Source organism: Ursus maritimus, unplaced genomic scaffold (genome assembly GCF_017311325.1).
Source record: "Ursus maritimus isolate PB19 unplaced genomic scaffold, ASM1731132v1 scaffold_8, whole genome shotgun sequence".
NCBI lineage: Eukaryota > Metazoa > Chordata > Mammalia > Carnivora > Ursidae > Ursus > Ursus maritimus.
The window spans coordinates 17207994-17228746 of record NW_024426996.1 but is presented as its reverse complement, the minus strand read 5'-3'; the positions used below and the strand labels follow the sequence as shown (position 1 = coordinate 17228746).

At 42.9% G+C, this 20753-nt stretch overlaps 1 long non-coding RNA gene across 2 annotated transcripts in view; it reads right to left on the bottom strand.

Annotated features, from left to right (window-relative positions):
• Positions 1–6046, bottom strand: part of LOC103665370 — a 35054-nt gene extending 29008 nt beyond the window's left edge. For both annotated transcript variants that reach the window (XR_005833549.1, XR_005833548.1), the window contains exons 1-3: positions 5741–6046; positions 3773–3889; positions 383–630 (exon numbers count right to left, since the gene is read on the bottom strand). This is a non-coding gene — a long non-coding RNA (uncharacterized LOC103665370). The remainder of the gene's footprint in view (positions 1–382; positions 631–3772; positions 3890–5740) is intronic.
• Between the last annotated feature and the right edge of the window lie 14707 nt (positions 6047–20753).

Below are 20753 nucleotides of genomic sequence, written 5' to 3'. Positions count from 1 at the left end.
TTACCCATAAGCTTGGTTCTCATGGTCAGAAGTACCCAACCATGGTAGCTTCAAGGGTAATGGACCACAAGTGTATTTTCAACAGGGTTACAGAGAAGGGAACTGTAGCTATGCTCCGAACCTGTGGCTTTTCTAATAGTATGCAGAAGAGTGATCACACAGGATTAACCTGAGCTGGGCCAGTGAGGGAAGGGTGGTTGGTGTGTTCTAGAGGCCTTCACAGCCGGAGCCCTATTAAGACCAGCAGAGACCTTGAGACAGAAGAGATGATTTCTCCTTTCTTCCCCTTCTATGTAATTAAAATTTAAAACCATGCCAAATCATAAAATAATTATTAGGCAGTCAAAATTTTATTTTGGAAGGAAATATCTCATTATCTTACCCAAAGCATTGTTTGGAGGCCTCTGCTTTAGTCGTCTGTTGGGTAATTCAGCTCTGGTTAGGGTATGGCAAAGCAGGGAGATCCATTTTCATCTTGGATCCAATCAAGCTCCCAGCCCAAAGGAGCAGAGGGCGCCAGTGACGGCGCCTGGCTGTAACGTGTCCGCTCCCTGGATCGGTGATCTGCTGGGCTGCCTGGACAGGGAGGGCTGATCCAGGAAGAGCACGCATTAGCGTGAGGTGCCATTCCTGACATAAGAAAGACACAGGAGAGGTTAGAATTGGAATAACTCACATAGGAACAAGGGTGATTCTTTCAGATGCCCTAGAAGACTAGAAGAAAGGTTCCCACCAGTTCCTCATGGGCAAAATACAAATACAGACTCTAAAGCCAACCGTTCTCAGACTTCTGCACTGACATACCATTACGGATAGAGAATTGGAAAAGCACCTCTGGGAGTTTGGAAGAAATAGGCCAAAGCAGCCTATTTTGAACTCCCTAAGTTCAAAATTTCTTTGAAGTTTCACGCTTGATTTAAAAAATATGTGTAGACACTGCATTTTACCCACGGATACAGATCTACAGTTGTTTCGGGATAAAAATGCTTTCACATTGCATACCACCACATAAAGTCGCTCCTGTAAGATCCGACCCTGCCTGTGCCCTTGCCCCCCTGAGCCTTCCACCGCATCTCCCTGCGAATACGGGTCCCCTAATTTGAGAAGTAGGACCTTGAGTTATGTATAATAAAATGGAGATGTCTACATGTAAAAATTCTCAATAAAGCCTTTGTTATTTTCATAAAGAAAATAAAGAGCTCCTCCAGGGATCAATCTATCTATCTATAAACATACTCATTACGTATGTATATGTCTATATATGCCCATATATAATACAATATACATAATAATATACCATATTATTACATTGTTTCCAGAGCTAAGTGAACACTACTCGACCATCGTAATGAAAATATTACATTACTTTACACACAAGGTAAATAGTGTTCTGTACAGAATGTTCCCTTAATGAGGTTCATGGAGGTTTTAACATATGGCCACAAATTCTTTGATACATTTCCCTTCAAAAGGTGGAGCCCAATTCACCTTCCTTTGAATGTGGGCCAGACTTAGTGACTTGCTTTTAACAAATGGAATGTTCTGGAAGGGATAGTATGTGACCAAGCTAAGTTGTAAGAGCCATTGATGTTTCTATCCAGCTATCTGGATTAGGTGCTGGGGGCGGGGGAGGTGGCATTGAGTTGCCATGTTGCAGGGAAGCTCTAGCAGCCTGGGGATGAGGCCTGTGGAGACGATCTTGTCAACAATCAGCACCAATGGGGGAGGTCTGGGAGTGAGTCATCTTTAAGTGGCTCAGCAGGCCCCAGTCAAATCTGCAGATGAGTGCAGCCTCAGCCAACATACTGACTGCAGGAGACTTTGTAGCTGTTTGAAGAGAATGAGAAAGAGCTCTATGAAATCATATAGAATAATTTCCAGGTTATATTGTTACATGAAAAAAGCAAGTTCAGGTGGGTGCATCTCCTACGCTACATCTTGTGAAGGAAAAAGTGGAGATTACGTAAAGCACTCATACATACGTAACACACTGTTGGGCTAGTCTAAGCCTATCCACAGCGGTGCTCTCAGCGAGGAGTGCCCCGGGCCCTTTTACCTGTAGTGAGCCTTCGTAGACTTTCCCTGACTACAGCCAACGTTGGCATTGACCAGTCTTTGTGGGTCTTTGACTGCAAGATGCACCCCTCAGCAACGACCAGCAGAGGATTCTGAATAACAAGATTTATTCTCACAGGTTGTGAGGGGTACACGGCTCGGCTCGCCTGGGGCCCGCACAAGTTTGCAGGTGAAGGGAAGGGGAGGGATCTGGGGCTCTGCTCCAGGGGTGTGTGCCCAGGGTCTCATGGGTTCACTCTTTACTGCCGAATGTATAACATAAAGAGCGGGAATTAGGGAGTGGGAAGGGAAAAGCAGGTCACTCAAGTGTCAGCTCTCTAGGTTACCAGGGGCTTTCTCAAAGGGCAACTTCATGGGTGGGAGCAGCCTGGTCGGTTTGCTAGTAGCTGCCATACAGTTAGCAATGTGCTTATTCAAGGTGGGTATCTTTGAAATGGATGCCTGGACAATCAAGAGCTTAATGTCAGGCTCTTACCCTACAAACACTTATTTATGAAAAGAAAAAAAAATTAGAGGGGCGCCTGGGTGGCACAGCGGTTAAAGCGTCTGCCTTCGGCTCAGGGCGTGATCCCGGTGTTACGGGATCGAGCCCCACATCAGGCTCCTCCGCTATGAGCCTGCTTCTTCCTCTCCCACTCCCCTGCTTGTGTTCCCTCTCTCGCTGGCTGTCTCTATCTCTGTCGAATAAATAAATAAAAATCTTTAAAAAAAAAAAATTAGAGAGACCAGAAACTAATGAAAATGGCTACCCACAGGGGATGGAGGAGGGAGTGGGGAGCGGGAAAGAGGAAGGGGGTGCAGATGTTTCTACACAGACTTTATATAGTTGTGACTTTTGAACCATGTAAATGTTTTATATATTCAAAAACACAATTGAATGAAAGTAACAAAAAAATAAACTCTAAAATTGAGCACACACAGGAGCATATAAACTCTAACTCTGTATCCAATGGATAGCATAATCACACAAAGAAAAGTATTATTTCAAGCAAATTTTAATAGAGTATTCTGATTGTATATATTTAGTGGGATATATTCGAAGGGTATAAAGAACTGCAAGGAAATTTTAGACTTCTCCCACTGGAGACTTGTTAGTAGTGATATTGGTATCATAATTTTCAAATAATTTTATGTATAATATAAAATTAAAAAATAAGTAAACACATTAACATCTTTAGGATCGTGATTTTCAGTGCAAGAGGAAATAAATATAAATATGAAATAAGCTCAGTTAAGAAAAAATTCTTTAAATATAAATTTGAATTGAAAATATCCATATGAGCTTATTAATTAAAAGAAATAGTCCATAGGTCTGTCCACTGAAAGGGTCTAGAAATGATGACACTCTAGTAGCAAGAAGTATGGCTAGCACCCAGATCTTGGTTTCTAAAAAACATCCCTCTCAGTAAAAAGAAGCAGGACTTCAGGAAATAGCCGATTCCATGTTCAGGGCCAGGAAAGGACAATGTGAACCTGGAACATTTTGTTGTGTTAGAAAGTAAGGAAAGAAAAATAGAATTCAAAAGTCATTTTGTGCTCCAATGCAGTAATAAATTTAGGCAATGACCATCAGTGAATTAGGCGAAGCTTTCTTAGGGAATGCAATATCCCCATGATGCCAAAGGATCACTCCATAGTTTGTTTACTAACTGCGAAGGGGCGAAGCGCTGCTACCGTAGACAGACCCGGCACTCACCATCTTAGCCAAGGGACCAAACACAGCATCATTAATAATGCAGCGTTTTCTGCTTCTGGATGAAGTGCAGGATGAAGCACGTGGCATCGCTGATGGAGTACAGGTTTCTCCCACTATCTGAAAGGAGAATGTTCCTATGAAACCTTTTGTAAACTGAAATGGCATAAAGCGAGAAGTATCTCTTACTTTCTGAAAGTCTGCCTCATGCCGCTTCACCTTTTCGAAAGACCTACACAATTGGCACGGTAGCAACTTTTTTTTTTTTTAAGATTTTATTTATTTGAGAGAGAGAGAGAGCATGAGCGAGGGGTGGGGCAGAGGGAGAGGGAGAAGCAGACTCCCCACTGAGCAGGGAGCCCGATGTGGGGCTCGATCCCAGGCCCCTGGGATCATGACCTGAGTGGAAGGAAGATGCTTAACCCACTGAGCCACCCAGGCACCTCCTCATGGTAACAACTTTTTTCATAAAAGCAAAAATCCTCTTTGGATTTCTTTTGGTTAGCAAAAACAGGTGCTACCGGAGGTCTGTTGTGAAGCGGCATAACGTGGACTTTTAGAAAGTGGGGGATACTTGTATTTCACCCCAATTAACATGGATCAAATTAAATTAAGCTTTAAGACCGAACTTCTAGTTTGACTGTGATTCCATTTTAAAATGGTAAAGGGAGGGGTGCCTGGGTGGCTCAGTTGGTTAAAGGTCTGCTTTTGGCTCAGGTCATGATCTCGGGGTCCTGGGATTGAGCCCCACATCTGGCTCCCTGCTCAGTGGAGAGTCTGCTTTTCTCTCTCTCTCTGCCTCTCTGTCTGCTTGTGCTCTCTCCCTCTCTCTCAAATAAATAAATAAAATCTTGAAAAAATAAAATAAAATGTCAAAGAGTGTAATTATTTACACTTTTAAGTCAGATTCTTATTAACTTTCTTAATTTAAAAATCACCATGTTTATAAATTTGATTTATTAGATTTGTGTTCATTATTTAGATTCCCAGGAAAGTTTTAATATTAATCAAATAGTTCTATATTTATGAGGAAAATAAAATATTAGATTTCTAAAGGTACTTTAAAAGGTTTGGGGGAGTTTATTTAATAACATTTATAAATGGCAACAGATAATATTTAAGGGCCTTAAAAGTGGTTTTTAAATTTTTCTCTATTTATAAAAGAACAATAAAAATTCTAAGTTGAACTTAAAATCAAGCTAAGTTTTTAAATTGTAACACTAGTAAATTAAATAGTAATTTCTAAAGCTAACCTCTGAATAATCTTTTTCTATGCACAAAAGCTACGCTCAAGGGCACCAAAGACTCACACTGACAATTTATATTTGAACTCTGTGACCCCTGGTTAATGTGTACAGCATGCCTTCTGGAACTGGAAGGACCATGTATAATGGGTAAACTGCACTCAAAGGTCGAAAAAATGCAGCATTCTTCTTTTCTGTAATATGCTCTGGTTCTGAAAGTGCCATTTCCTCTTATGGGGAGCTGGGATGGTAGAGTGACGATAGATCACTGAGCACACACTTTTCAGTTAAAGATAATATCAGAGACAAATTTTGGGTTAACCCAATGTCTTTTGTGTAAGTGCTTTCAGGTGTTTTCCTCTTTCCCCCTCCCCCCAGCCAAAATGGTGTCTGGGAGGCGAAAAGTTTATCCACCCACATGGCACTGGGTGGAGTGAATACTGGTCACAGCGGGACTTTGTTTTACCCAGTGGGCCCTTACTGGGGGCTCTTGGTTGCAGTGCCTTATCCCATGTAGGCCGGGACATTGGTCTCTGCTTTTATTGAATCCTCTTGGATTCCAGTACCAACTTTGCATTGACTTGGGTCTCTGCAGGTCCACTAGGCCTTTCTACTTTTGCCCACTCATCCAAGGCACAGAGGAGGCACCCTACAAAAAGACATCTCCCGTTGTCTCAAGGAGCCTTTCCAGGCTCTGCCTCTCAACTGCTCTCTCTGTTCTGCTCACCTCCTACTCCAGACCTTTCCCTTGGGATTAAGTTCTTGTCTCCTTGGACCACGTCCTTTATATCAGACTGAAAGCTGAGTTATGGGTGGCTGAGGCTTAAGCCTTCCTTTGCTCCTGCCCCAGAGTCCTGGGACAAATCTCATTCCAAGCGGAGTCCCTGGCCCGGCTCTGCAGAAATAAAGTATATCAAATCTATGAATGTCCTGGATTGCTTAAGAACTCACAAAACAAGTGTGCCTGGGTGGCTCAGTTGTTTAGGTGTCCAGCTCTTGATATCGGCTCAGGTTATGATCTCAACGTTGTGGGATGGAGCCCCACGTAAGCGAGGAGCCTGCTTAAGGCTCTCTCTCTCCTCTCCCTCTGCCCCTCCTCCCTGCAGCATGCACTTGTGCTCTCTCTTGCTCCCTCTCTCTCTTAAAAAAAAAAAAAAAGAATTCACAAAACAGCATTTGAAAAAGATATAATAAAAATTGTTAAGATCTATGAATGTTATAGGATATTCTTTTAAAATAAAAGTGCTACTGTATGGTGACTAATATAACAAAATAAATATTACTAATAAATAAGTAAATAAATTCTACCTTTAGGAAATAGCATATGAGCTGCAATAAATAAATAAATAAATAAATAAATAAATAAATAAATAATAAAAAATAAAAAGATAAAATAAAAGTGCTAAATTTCTTCCTGATAAAATTTTAAAAAATAAACGTTTACATTTGAAATAATTTGGAAGAGAAGTTTGAGGATAGATCACAGCCACTATTGGCCAAATGGTGCTTTTATGAAAATTAGAGGGAGGCTGTCCCTGTGAGGCGGGGGAGAGCCTCCAGCAGGGCCCAAGCTTGGCGAAGGAAGCGGGGCCCACACTAACTTCAGTTCCCACTCAGCCCTCGGCTGGTTGCCCCCCGGGCAATAAACATCCGGCCCAACAGTACACAGTGGTCTGATGAAAATGAGGGTTCAGCGTAGAGTTTTATTCACTATCTGACTTTGGGCAAACACCTCCAACCCTTAAGGACCTTAGATGTCTCATATAACACAGTAAAGCAGCGGTTACTGACCTCAAAAGTCTTTTTTATCTAAAAACTATCATGCCCTAGGGAGCCAGCACTTTTTTTTTTTTAACGTGGAAGTTTTCTCAGAACGTAGAGGAAGTAAGTACCAAGAGCTCACCACAAAAGGAACTGGTCAGAGAAGTAGAAGTGACACGAACTCATGGGAAAAAAAGTAACCCGGTGACTCTAGGGTTCATGGTGGTCAAGAAGGATTGGACATGATTGGACACATAGCCTAGACTTCAGGAAACAGACCTGAAATTTTTTTTTAAGATTTTATTTACTTTTTTATTTTAGAGAGACAGAGAGCGGGGGAGAGAGAAAAAGTGGGGGAAGGAGCAGAGGGAGAGGGACAAGCAGACTCCTTGCTGGGTGCGGAGCCCGATGCAGGGCTCCATCTCACGACCCTGAGATCAGGACCTGAGCTGAAATCAACAGTCGGACGCTCAACCGACTGAGCCACCCAGACGCCCCCAGACCTGAAATTTTTTAATAAATGGGAGGAGTCGCTAGACAGACCCTCAAACGGAAGATGACGAGTGTCTAGAAGTGCTTCAGAATTGAATTCTAAATCTTGCAGGGGCGCCTGGGTGGCACAGCGGTTAAGCGTCTGCCTTAGGCTCAGGGCGTGATCCCGGCGTTATGGGATTGAGCCCCACATCAGGCTCTTCCGCTATGAGCCTGCTTCTCCCTCTCCCACTCCCCCTGCTTGTGTTCCCTCTCTCGCTGGCTGTCTCTCTCTGTCAAATAAATAAATAAAATCTTTAAAAAAAAAATAAATCTTGCAAACAAGGATGATCTTGGATAGGAAGAAAAGGGAGAATTATCTAAAGTGACACACTGGCAGCCTAGCAAATTCTCTAGAAAACTCAGCTATCAGAGGACATACACAAAAGATGGATGAGGGTTAGCTTCAATTGGTCCTGAACTGAAAGACAATTGTTAGGAAGCTCAATCCTTAGAATGATGTGATGCCTGTGAAAAATGTCCAAGGCAATAAAATGGACTTAAAAATCAAATTTATTGAGATATAATTTACATACAATAAAACACATACATTTAAGTGGGCAGTCTGATGACTTTGACAAATGACAAAATACACAACATTTGCAACAACCTCAAAGTTCCCTGGGTTCCGTTGCAGTGAGTCCTCCCCCCAGTCCCCCAGGAGACCACTGACCTGGCTTCTGTCACTATAGATTAGTTTTGCCTATTCCAGAACTTCTATACATAGAATCATACAGTCGCATGCCTCCCTTTGTTTTCTTAGAAAAGACCTAGAGCAAAGAAAGGGTTTGCCCTTAAAGCTAAGGATTCTTTTTTTTTTTTTTAAGATTTTATTTATTTATTCGACAGAGATAGAGACAGCCAGCGAGAGAGGGAACACAAGCAGGGGGAGTGGGAGAGGGAGAAGCAGGCTCACAGCAGAGGAGCCTGATGTGGGGCTCGATCCCATAACGCTGGGATCACGCCCTGAGCCGAAGGCAGACGCTTAACCGCTGTGCCACCCAGGCGCCCCGTAGAGCTAAGGATTCTGAGTTAATAAAAAATGAGGAAGCATGGGATTCCTTTATGCTGAGCTAGGATACTCTGAGATGAAGGCGGACTTTGAGACCACACGTGTAAAGTCTATAGAGCTTAAAATTGAAGCCTCATAAAACTCACCAGCGTAGGGCTCCTGCCTCACAAACTCCCGCCATTTCCCCATTGACAAGGAGGAAGGAGGAGGCAGTAGAAGATTATTTAGAGACCGTGGGGGACCAAGGCTGGCTGTTGAAGGCTGGTTTCAGAGTTTTGACTATAGACATCATGTAAGGCAGATGACTGCCTCCAATCTAGAAGAGGAGTTGACCTGTTTTATCTGTTCATGCTATTGGACCAGACCAATCACAACTGAATGTGACTGCTATGAGTGCCTCCTAAGAATGTCCCCTGCCCTGAGTGCGAGGACACTTCGAGTTGAGAAATCCTAGGTATCTCAGATGGGGATGATGACTCAGGTAGCAAAGGATCTGGGACCTCACTTAATGGATTTCCAGATTACCAATGTGAGATACGGCACAATCCAATGCTAATGCCCTGTGTGGTAGAGCAGGGGCCCCGTGTGAGACCTGGCTTTGATCCCAGGACCGCAAGCTTCACGTAGGATTTGCCGCTGAGAAAGCCAAAGAAATCTCTGTATGATCCAATAATTCCACTGTGGGATATCTACCCAAAGAAAATGAAAACACTAATTCAAAGGGATACATGCATCCAGCCCTATGTTTACTGCAGCATTCTTTACAATAGCCAAGGTATAGAAGCAGCCCAACCCTTTTTATCCATAAAAGGATAAAAAAGATGTGGTATATAAAAACAATGGAATATTATTGAACCATAAAAAAGAATGAGATCGGACACCTGGGTGGCTCCGTTGGTTGAGTGTCTGCCTTCGGCTCAGGTCATGATCCCAGGGGTCCTGGGATTGAGGCCCCCATCAGGCTCCCTGCTCAGCCTCTCTCTCTGCCTCTCTCTCTCATGAATAAATAAATAAAATCTTTAATAAAAAAAAAAGAATGAGATCTTGCCATTTGCAACAACAGGATGCAGCTAGAGTGTATAATGCTAAGTGAAATGTCAGTCAGAGAAACACAAACGCCATGATTTCACTCATATGTGGAATTTAAAGAAAAAAACAAATGAACAAAGAAGAAAAGAGATAAACAAAAACCCCCAGCCTCTTAACTACTTGGAACAAACCAGTGGTTTCCAAAGGGGAGGTGGGGGCGGGGGGATGGATGAAACAGGTGATGGGGATTAAGAGCACACTTAACATGGTGAGCACTGAGAAATGTAGAGAATTGTTGAGTCACTCTATTGTCCACCTGAAACTAATATAACACCGTATGTTAATTATACTTCAATATTAAAAACCTCAAAACTGTAAAAAAAAAAAAAAAAAAAGGAAAGAAAGAACGAACGAACGAACGACTGAATCCACTCTGCACTTTACACAATTCTAAAGGTCCTGATGTCAATTTCCAGTTCCTCTCCTCTGAGAAACTGGCCGTAACAGTTAACCTCTGTGGCCGGGGGAATATTTCCGGGATGGCCTGGATCCTCTTTTTGGCCTTTTACACTGCTCTCACTGCACAGTTTAGGGATGCCAACTTCCTCGTTCTGGGTCTTTATTATACATAAAAGTGGTTCTTGCTTTTTGTTTCAACTCTTGCTCAAGATAGTCTGTGACCACTGAGTCCTTCTCCATCCGCTGGTGTGTGATCGCATGAATGCCTGTGAAGGGGCAACGTGACTAACATGTACAGCAAGGACTCTGGACTCTCTGGTCACGGGGACAGAATCCCAGCATCACCACTTACCACCTGGACGGCCTGGTCCCTCTTCCTCCATTTCCTACTGATAAAATCAATTAATAAGTGGCAACTGTTTGTGCCCTGAGTCCTGGCACACGGTGGCACTATGGTTTGGGGTTCTTATCATCAGTTTCTCCCGTAGGGGTGAGAACTTAAGTCTTCTCTTTTTTATTTTATTTTATTTTATTTTATTTTATTTTATTTTATTTTATTTTATTTTATTAAGAAGGAAACCAGTAACAAGTACTTCTATACTTTAATTATCACTCTTAGTATGTCCCATGACCTACCTCTCCGTTAGGTAACTCGGCAGCCAGATCAGATGGCTGCTAGGGTTGTTTTGTGGTTTCATGTGCTTGAACCTGTGATTCCAGCATGAAAGAAAATTGCTTCTTTATTGTCCTTTATCTGTGGCCTGCCTTCTAAACATTTACATGATTATTAGTCTTTCTATAGGAAGAATAAAAGGGTAAAAAAATATGAAAACTGCAATAATCTTTTGTATTATTTTTTTAAAGATTTTTTATTTATTTATTTGACAGACAGCGAGCGAGCACAAGCAGGGGGAGCTGCAGGCAGAGGGAGAGGGAGAAGCAGGCTCCCCACCGATGCCAAGCAGGGAGCCCGATGCTAGACTCAATGCCAGGACCCTGGGACCGTGACCTGAGCCGAAGGCAGATGCTTAACCAACTGAGCCCCCAGGTGTCCTTGAAATAATTTTTTAAAGAAAAAAAGGCTCAGTGGGCAGGTGTTGAAAAAAGTCTGAAAGAGTTTCCACATTGTCCGTGCATTAAGTTTATCTATAGACGATTTGTTCCCATGAAAAGCTGTAGATTTTTTAATTGGTGTTAAGATACGCTGAACATTCTGAGGAAACTATTTTGAAGTCAAGTTTGTTTATGACGGACTTTATGTAACGTGGGGCCACGAGGCTGCTTCACATGAACTATTCATCCGTTGCGTTTATGGTAAATATTTTACCATCAGACTGGAATCAATACTAGTGGCTAAGATATATATAAAATTTAGAGTGTATTTTATCAAAAACATTACACATAGATTGACATACTTCATTCAATCCTCAAGGAGAATCCAAATCAGGTAAGATCTGAGCGACTCATTGTTCTGTGTCCTTGGCCTCCTAGGCAATGCAGCTGCTGGATGGGGGCAGGACACCGGGATGATAAGGGAGATAAGAGATAACAGTGGTTAAGAGTAGCGGCTGGCATTCAAATCCCTGCCTTTCCCCTTACTAGGTGGGGGGGCCCAGAATTCCACTCCGTGTACAGCTCTGGTTCGTGTGGGCCACAAGATCCTCACCCTCTTCATTCGAGGACCTCTGACTCTGTAAATTCACTTAGCTCGAAAAACTGCGTACATGGCAGTGAGATGCCAGCAAAATAACTCAAGCCTGCTACCAGGGTTGGAGTTTTCCCGGCGGTACGGATCAAGCCACATGGCAGCCTGCCCAGCTATTCCGATCACTTAGCTGCTGCCAGATCCGTGTGAGCCAAGGCATTCTGATTACTGATACGTCCCTGCCGTCCTTTACGGTGATTATGCCCCCACAGCAAGTTCTTGCATTTGGGGACACTGGGGTGGCTCAGTCAGTTAAGCATCTGCCTTCTGCTCAGGTCCTGATTCCAGGGTCCTGGGATCAAATCCTGCATCGGGCTCCTTGCTCAGTGGGGAGCCTGCTTCTCCCTCTCCCTCTCCCACTCTCCCTGCCTGTGCTCTCTCTCTCTCTGACAAATAAACAAATAAAATCTTAAAAACAATAAATGCTGCCAGTTGGCCTCTGATTCTCTGGGATCCCATCCATCATCCCATCCCGTTGAAATCAGCTAGCCCCTCTCCATGCTGACGCCCCCTAGTCACACCCAGCCTAAAGAAGACGGTAACCGCAGAGTTTCCAAGGGCGCAGACGCCTTAGTGCAGACAGCTGTCTTCTGGGCCTTTTCCTGCAACGTAGATGGCAGGGGGATGCGCAGCTTGCACGTGATAAACCCAGTCCAGTGTCCCTAACTCCCTAAGGTTTGGACTCCCTCCCCCTCGCCATGCCGGGAAGGCTCTTAGGAAGCACACTCCCAGCGGTGAATTTGGCCTGGCCCAGTGTTGTAGTTCCCACTTCTTGTTCTCACATCTTTAAAATGAACTCCCACACATGTTCCCCAGGTTTCTACGATACATATTAGAGAAGGGTGGCCGTTCTTTGGGCACGTAAACTCTCTCTTCCTGGGTCAGAGGGCTCCCCTGGCCTCTGGGAACACACTGATTTCACCCGAGCGGATGCATCTAGTGTAAAGGGGGGTGGCTGGGCTGGGCTGGGCCTTGAGGAGAATCAAAGTCCCCTTCCAAGAAATCGGCGCCGGACGAGGTTTTCACGGGTATTTAAGCAAAGGAAGGCTAGTTTGCTTGGACTTAGTTTGCGAGCTGCTTCCACAGCAAAGAAAGGCTCAGAAACAGTAACTTCAACCATTGTTGTAATTCAGCAACCAAGACAATTGCAAGTTATGTTTAGTTTTCAGCAATATCAGCCCTCTGGGTAAAAAGAAAAGAGTGTTTTAGGGCTATCATGGAAGCTTTCTGGCTTGAGAAACCTGAGGGTTCAAAGAGTCGCGTTTGTCATTTTATGAGCGTTCAGGTGCCCTCCCCACACTCGATCTCACACCACACTCCTCGTTGTCCTCATCAGCTGCCTCAACAGTCAGATGCAGTGACCACTTGGGCTGCTAAGACCCTTGCTTCCGTTTCCATCACAATCAAACACGGGTGATGGTGTGGCCGTGATGTCCCCGCATGCCAGGGATTCCTCGCTTACCGTTTCTCACTGGCAAGGAGCTCGGCGCTGATCTCTAACCAAACAGCATGACCAAGCCAACCCCCAAATCCCCATTGCAGGCCTCCCTCCTGGGGCTGCCCCCAGTGCCAAATCCGTATCTGTCCGAGTGTACCAGGAGAGTCCAAGCAACATCTGAACAGGGAAAGCTTAATATAAAAATTATTTACTAGGGGCGCCTGGGTGGCTCAGTCAGTTAAGCGTCCTACTCTTGGTTTCTGCTCAGGTCACAAGCTCAGGGTCGTGAGACCGAGCCTTGCTCGTGTGGGGCTCCGTGCTCAGCACAACGTCTGCTTGAGATTCTCTCTCTCCCTCTTCCTCTGCCCCTTCCCCTGCTAGTGCCCTCTATAAATAAATAAATAAATAAATAAATAAATAAATAAATAAAATCTTTAAAAAAAAAGAATTATCAAAGATAATAGGGTAATAACTCTAAGGAATAGAGAGTGCTGAAGAATGTCCTAGTGTGGAGAAAAGTACCCAAGGAAGAAATAAACTTGGAAGGGGTCCCTCTCCCGGAGCTGGGACACGAACCTGGTTGGAGGAGTGGTTTCAGCCCACTAGATGGTGACCAAGTTGCTGGGTAGCCCTTGGCCAGAGCTGGTCTATAGACACTAGGCAAGCAGGGAACACTCTTCTGGAGGGTAGGAGGGCTGAGCCTGGCTCGGAAATCATGGGCCAGGACTCGCGAGCAGGAAACAACCTCTGGGGTACATGTGGGCAAGGCCGGCGAACCACTCCAGAGTGCAGTAAAATGAACGCTGGTGGACGGGACTGTGCAGGCATTTGGGGCATCGAGAAGCCCATTTTCCAGCTGAGAGTCAGGGTGGCTGCAGCTAGGTGGTGGCTGGGCTGCAATGGGGCTAGGGCTTGCCCTAATGTGCACTAATGGTATATTCGTTTACTACAGCTGCTGTAACAAAGCACCAAACTGGTGGATGGAACAACAGGAATTTATTTCCCCATAGTCCTGAAGGCTAGAAGTCCAAGGAAAAGGTGTTGTCAGCGTTGATTTCTTCTGAGACAATTCTCCTGGGCTGGTGGATGGCTTCTTCTGATGTCTTCACATGGTCTTCCCTCTGTGTGGTCTCTTCTTCTTATAAGGACACTAGTTATATTGGATTAGGGCCCATCCTAATGACTTCATTTAACCTTAATCACCCTTCTAAAGACCCTATCTCCAATACAGTCACATTCTAAGGTACTGGGGGTTAGGACATCAACCGGGGAATTTGAGGGGTTCACAATTCAGTTCTTAACACCTAGGAAGGAGCATTACTGGATGTCCCCATCACATGCTGCTGACAGCCACACGTAGAAACAAGAAGCAAAGGGAAACACACCTGAATCAGGAAGAGGAGCCCTTCCTCATGCAGGGTCCCTCCAGCGCCCTCTACTGACAAAGCTTCGTATCATGCTCATTGCCAAGGAGAACTGCTTACAGGGTCCACCTCCATTATTGCAGAGCAGATAATGAAGACTGAATTTAGAGCTGAGCGGCAATAAATTAATAATCAGCATACTGGTTCTTCATTTCTGGGAACTTCCTGATATTCTCTTGATAAATCGTCAGCCTAGTTTGCAAGTAGGAACACTGATAAATTTGTTACAGCTTCCCAGTTTTCTTTTGACAGTAGTTGTGCATATCTTCAAGTAATCATTTTGAAAGAGAGAGACCGAATTTTTCTCAATATTTTATAATTTTGATAAGTGTTAATTGGTGCTCCAGTTGTTACACAGCTTCCCCCATCACATCACGGAAACTTCTGTCCAGCTGTCATTCAGGATAGTCTCCCTGGCATCCTATTAAATATCCTCCCTTCTTGTAACTCTTTCCATTTACCAAGCTTTGTTTTTCTTCATAATAACTTACCACTATGTCAGATTATATTATTTTAAATAGTATATTTACTTATGTACCCATGCATACTTATTTCCCTATTCACTTCTTTATTTCTTATTAAAATGCCAGGTTTAGGAAGGTAGGTCTCAGGAAAGGGGTAGTTCTTCTGGAACATAAATCCATATGCAGACAGACTTACAGCAACAGAAGTTTAGCTCCTAACTGAATGAGCACAGCAACAATGTGTTTGCATTTGGGCTCTTCTCACCCCAACTTGATGAAAATGAGTCCCGTTCACTTTGTGTGTGGTATAATTAACATACCGTAAAATTTACTTTTGTGTGTGTGTGTGTGTGTGTGTGTGTGAGTGTGCAGTTCTGAGTTTTGACAAATGCGTACAACTTTGTAAAATCACTGAAATCAAGATACAGAACAGTTTCATCACGTCCCAAATTCCCTCGTGCTCTTTTGTATTCAACTCTTCTCCTGACCCCGTTTCTGGCAACCACTGCCTGGTCTTCCGTCCTCATAGTTTTGCCTTTTCCAGGAATCCTCCAGTACGTTGCTTTGGGAAGCCTGGCTTCTTTCACTTAGCATTTGAGATCGATGCAGGTGGCTGCATGTATCATCAGTTTGCTCCTTTTTATTGATGAGTAATATTCCATTTCCTATCTATATATGTACACAGCCACACCCACCCACACACACCAGTTTGCTCACCCTGCACCCATTGAAGGACCTTTGGTTTTTTCCAGTTTGGACTGATTATGAATCAAGCTACTGTAAACATTCATGTGCAGGTCTGTGTGCGAACCAAGTTTTATTTTCTCTAGTATGTAGGTGTGAGATTGCTGGATCATATGGTAAATGCATGGTTAACTGCAAGAAACTATTTTCCAAAGTAACAGCACCATTTTGTCTTCCACAAGCGTTCTCACTACTGCTTTTTATAGTGTAGCAAAGCTATGGAAATATGATCAGAAATTTGACCTTTTTGTTCTGCTTGATCTGTCCCTATTGTAAGGCTTCACACTTGTGGTTCCTTCTTTCTAGAACACATTTACATGTGTTACTGTAACTTTCACTGACATTGACTTTAGAGGAGGGCTTGTCTACACACATGAGAAAGACCAGCCAGAAACAAAAGGAAGAAACCAGAAACACGAATGGGGAAAGATGATGAAGCCATATGCCTTTTTCCTACATTCTTCTGCATATCCTGAGACCTCAACAATTTTCAAGGAATAGTTGATTAGTTTGTGCTAAAAACTTTCTTATTTGTAATGTTTTCAAGTGAGTTTAAAGTATTTATGGAGTGTTTATTTTTAGTACTAAAATACTGGTGATCACAGACATAAACTCACTCTTGATTCTAAAGTGTTAATGTTGTTCTTATCTCTCGTGGAGGAAATAACATAAACGGAAAGCAATTTGTGTTTATGAAGCATTCCTGAAACAGGACCTGACCTCGGATCCCAGTAATTCTCTCACAGATAGTGTCATATTTCTACTGCCTAAGTATAAAGGAAGGAAGGGTCATGATAACTTACTTTTGTTGCAATGCTCTATGTTGCCTAAGGAAAAAAATTAATACATTTTATTTTATTTTTTTTTTTTAAGATTTTATTTATTTATTTGACAGACAGCCAGCGAGAGAGGGAACACAAGCAGGGGGAGTGGGAGAGGAAGAAGCAGGCTCATAGCGGAGGAGCCTGATGTGGGGCTCGATCCCATAACGCCGGGATCACACCCCGAGCCGAAGGCAGATGCTTAACCTCTGTGCCACCCAGGTGCCCCATAAATTTTATTTTTAAAAGAAGATTCTTAGAGTTTTAAACTAAGTAATCAAATAGAAATCCAATTAGCATTTTGCATCGCTTTCGAGTTCTTCACACTGAATTTATACTTTATTAATGGGTAGGATATCCCTTTGAGAATTCATCCATAATTTTAACAAGTTCTCCATTCTTTGTTCCATATTCCCCACCCCTAATAAATCAAAACCATTTAAGAAACTCAGGCTTAGGAACTGAATATTAAAATTGTTCTCCTAATAGCACCTTAGGGGCGCCTGGGTGGCTCAGTCGGTTAAGCATCTGCGTTTGGCTCAGGTCGTGGTCCCACGGTCCTGGGATCGAGCCTGGTGTTGGGCTTCCTGCTCAGGGGGGAGTCTGCTTCTCCCTCTCCCCCCCTATTTGTGCTCTCTCTCTCTCAAATAAAGAAATAAAATCTTAAAAAAAATAACACCTTAAAATCAGCTGTCTCTTAAGTGAGTAGTTCCTCCTAGATGGCTTTTAGAAAGCAAGAGCGTTTGGAGAGGGAAACCAGTGCTGAAAATGGTTGCAAATGATGACAGTATTTAATGAGCGCATAGCGTGCTGTTAAAAGCTCTCCATATATGATTCATTCAACAAGTATTTAGGGAGTGCTTACTCTGTGCCAGGCACTATTCCAACATTGCAGATAAAGTATTGATCACAGCAGAAAACATCTACGCCCTCATGCAGCTTAGGTTCTAGACAATGACGACATAAAACTATACCGTGTGTTTTACCACGGAGGAAAATAAAGAAGACAAGGAGAAAAGGGCATCTGTCTGTGCAGACCGTGCCGATTTAGAGGGGAGACCAGGCTGCGCTGCGGTAGTGCTCTTTGGGCAAGGACGGCAGGAGGTGAGGGCGGCCTGGACGACCCCCGGAAGATGCCTTCCAGGAGCTATTGTGAGGCCGGTGAAGGCTGGAGCCACTTTGCAAGGGAGAGGGCAGTGGGAGAGCCAGGAGGTGACAGGCAGCTGGGTCAGACAGCACCTGAGGGCCATGCTTGGGACTTTGGCTTGACACTGACAGAACGAGCAGCCGCTGAGAGGTTCCGAGCTGAGGCATGGCAGGTGCTGGCTTATGTCTTAACAGGATCACCCTGGCTCTTGTGGTGAGAGTGGAATGAAAGGGGAAGGGAAGAGGAGGGAGACCAGCTAGGAAGCACTAATCTGGGGAGAGAAGCTGGTACTTGGACCAGGGTGGTACAGTGGAGGTGGTAAGAAAAGGTGGGGTTCTGCATACATTTTGAGGGTACAGCCAAGAAGCTCTTCTAACGTCTTGGACATGGAATGTGAGAGAAAGGGGGCATCGTGGACAAACCCAAGGTTCTGGGCAGAGCAACAGGACAAGGAGATGCCATTAGTGAGATGGTGCGGAGGGTGAGAGGAGGTTTGAAGGGGAAGGTCGGGAGCTCAGTTTCAAACAGTTAAGTTAGAGATGTCTGTTTGGCACTCAGAGAGAAATATCGAGTAGGCAGTTCAATATCCAATTCTGCGCAGTTCAAGTCCAAGGGGGAAGTTAGTCTGGAGGTACAAATTTGGGAGTAATCAATATACAGAGGACATTTAGTCATGAGACTGGAGATTATTTTATTTTCTCATGCAATCCTTACACTGCCACCATAAGGTAGATGTTATTTTAATCCTCATATCAAACAAACTGAACCCAGAAAAGTTTAAATATTTTGTTCTAAGTCATACAGTTAATAACTGTATGAATTTAAATGTTCATTCTTTTTTTTTTTTTTAAGATTTTATTTATTTATTTGACAGAGAGAAAGATAGCCAGCGAGAGAGGAAATACAGGCAGGGGGAGTGGGAGAGGGAGAAGCAGGTTCATAGCAGAGCAGGGAGCCTGATGCGGGGCTCGATCCCAGGACCCTGGGATCACGCCCTGAGCCGAAGGCAGACTCTTAACCCAGGCGCCCCTAAATGTTCATTCTTATCTCAATTCTCATATGACAATAACTTATGATTATAAGTAAATTATTTCTCTAGGTCTTGGTTTCCTCACAAGCAAAATTAGGGGATGAACAGTTTTCAAGCGGGGTTGTGTGAGAATCCCAAGGCTCCCCGGAAGTCCAGCAGGGGCTCTCTTCAACAAGAAAGGGATGGTCAGAAGGGAGGATTCAGGCCTCTTCACTCAGGTTAAAGTGACATGTCTCTGCTTTCCTGTGTTTATATATTGGGGCCTATGTCAGATTTTATTTGAAAAATGTATTTCTGTTGCCTATTTAACAAAAGAGAAATTCACGGGTCTAGGTACTCTCTATGACCCCTACCTACTCCAATTGTTCCATTTATTCACCCAAAAAGCAATTAGCGCCCACTCATGCTCTTCTAGTCACGGTGCTCTCTGCTCTTACGATTCTAGCTCATCCTGAGATTTCGGATTAAAATGTCCATAGATGAGGAAGAGTAACTAAATATCTCTGTACCTAAGTGGAACAATGTATTATCTTGCCTTGTAATTGACAGGGATTAAAAAATGACTTAGTATTTCTAGACTCCGAGGAAAGACGTCCTCATGTTCTGCAGATAAAAATATAGACCTTTCTTTAAAATGTGCATACCGCCATGTCTAACCTTCTCATCCCACACCACGTTCCCTGGAAATATGCACACAGAGACATTCTGCTTCTAGTAATTTACCCCGTGGAAATAATCAGAGATGTGCCCAAAGATATGAATCTATTCGTAGCACTACTGTTTGTGAGGGAGGAAAAAAGTAAAAACCCTATGTAATCAATAATAGGATTAAAAAATAGTACAGGCATATGTGATAACCTATGCAACCAATAAATGCTCATATTTTGAAAGAAAGTTTAGTGACATGGGAAAATATTAAGTAAATAGAAGTAGATTTTGAAAAAGAAGTGCAACGCAACTCCAATTTTATTAAAAATGTTTATATGCCTATTAAAAATATAGAAAACTATCAATCTGGTAATAGTGCGTACCTTTGGACAATGATATTAAAATCAATTCTATGTTCCCCTTTGTGCTTTTCTGTATTTCTAGACTTCCCACACGTACATGTTACTTTTGCACTAGAAAAAAAATGTGGTTAATATTATTTTTAAAAGATAGAAGAAAAGAGGGCTATCAGCAACATTTCATTTCATGCCGTTTGTCAGTTATTCCCAAGGACAAAAAGGTGGTGTTGCTTTTCCTGGCCATATGTTTCTGATAACGAGGAAGGTGTGGCGACTCATTGCCCAACATTACAAGAAGCCTTTGGACATCACTGATTAAGAAACTACGTTGACTCCATAGGGAGATGGGGAAGTGACAGTTTTACAGTGTGACTTACTGGTAGCCAAAAGGATGTTACAACTTGGGTACTCTGTTGGGGTTTATTTTCTTTGTTAGAACCGTAATTCTTTTTCAGCTGTGGGTAACGATGATCACTTAAATGAAGGCATGAAAGTCCGAGACTGCAGTTCTAGACCTTCCAATAGTCTGTAATCCTATCCTTTATTTTGGAAAGAAGTTATTAACATAATGATAATAATCTTCTTTTGTTTTTATAGGGACTACATAGAGGTTGTGTTGAAGTCTATTTTTTAAATGTAAATATTAGTGAGTAAAAATACTACTGGAAGAACTGAATGTTACATTCATAAATTAGCTTAAAACATGAAATTTAGGGCCAATGCCCCCTTAATTTTGTTATAAAGCAAAATTATAATGATTTACTACCCATGACATAGCTTTCTATTTTTGTTCCTTTAATCTCTATTATATATATCTTTACAGTTTTAATCACATGTACATGAAAATGTGTATTTTTATTATGGTGCCTCGCGTGGTGAATTTTTTATATGTTGTTGTATGGCATTGATAATTTGTAATGGTTGCACCTAACGGATGTGGCAGGTACTCAAACGTTAGCACACTAGCATTGCATAATGTATAGAACTGTTGAAACAACTATGTTGTACACTTGAAACTAATGTAACATTGCATGTCAACCATAGTTCCATAATAAAGACGAAAAAAAGCACACTGACGTACGATAAATTACAAATATTTATCGAGTGTCTATGGTATGGTGTATGGGGGCTATTTTAGTGACTAAGACAAAGTCCCAGTTACCATGGA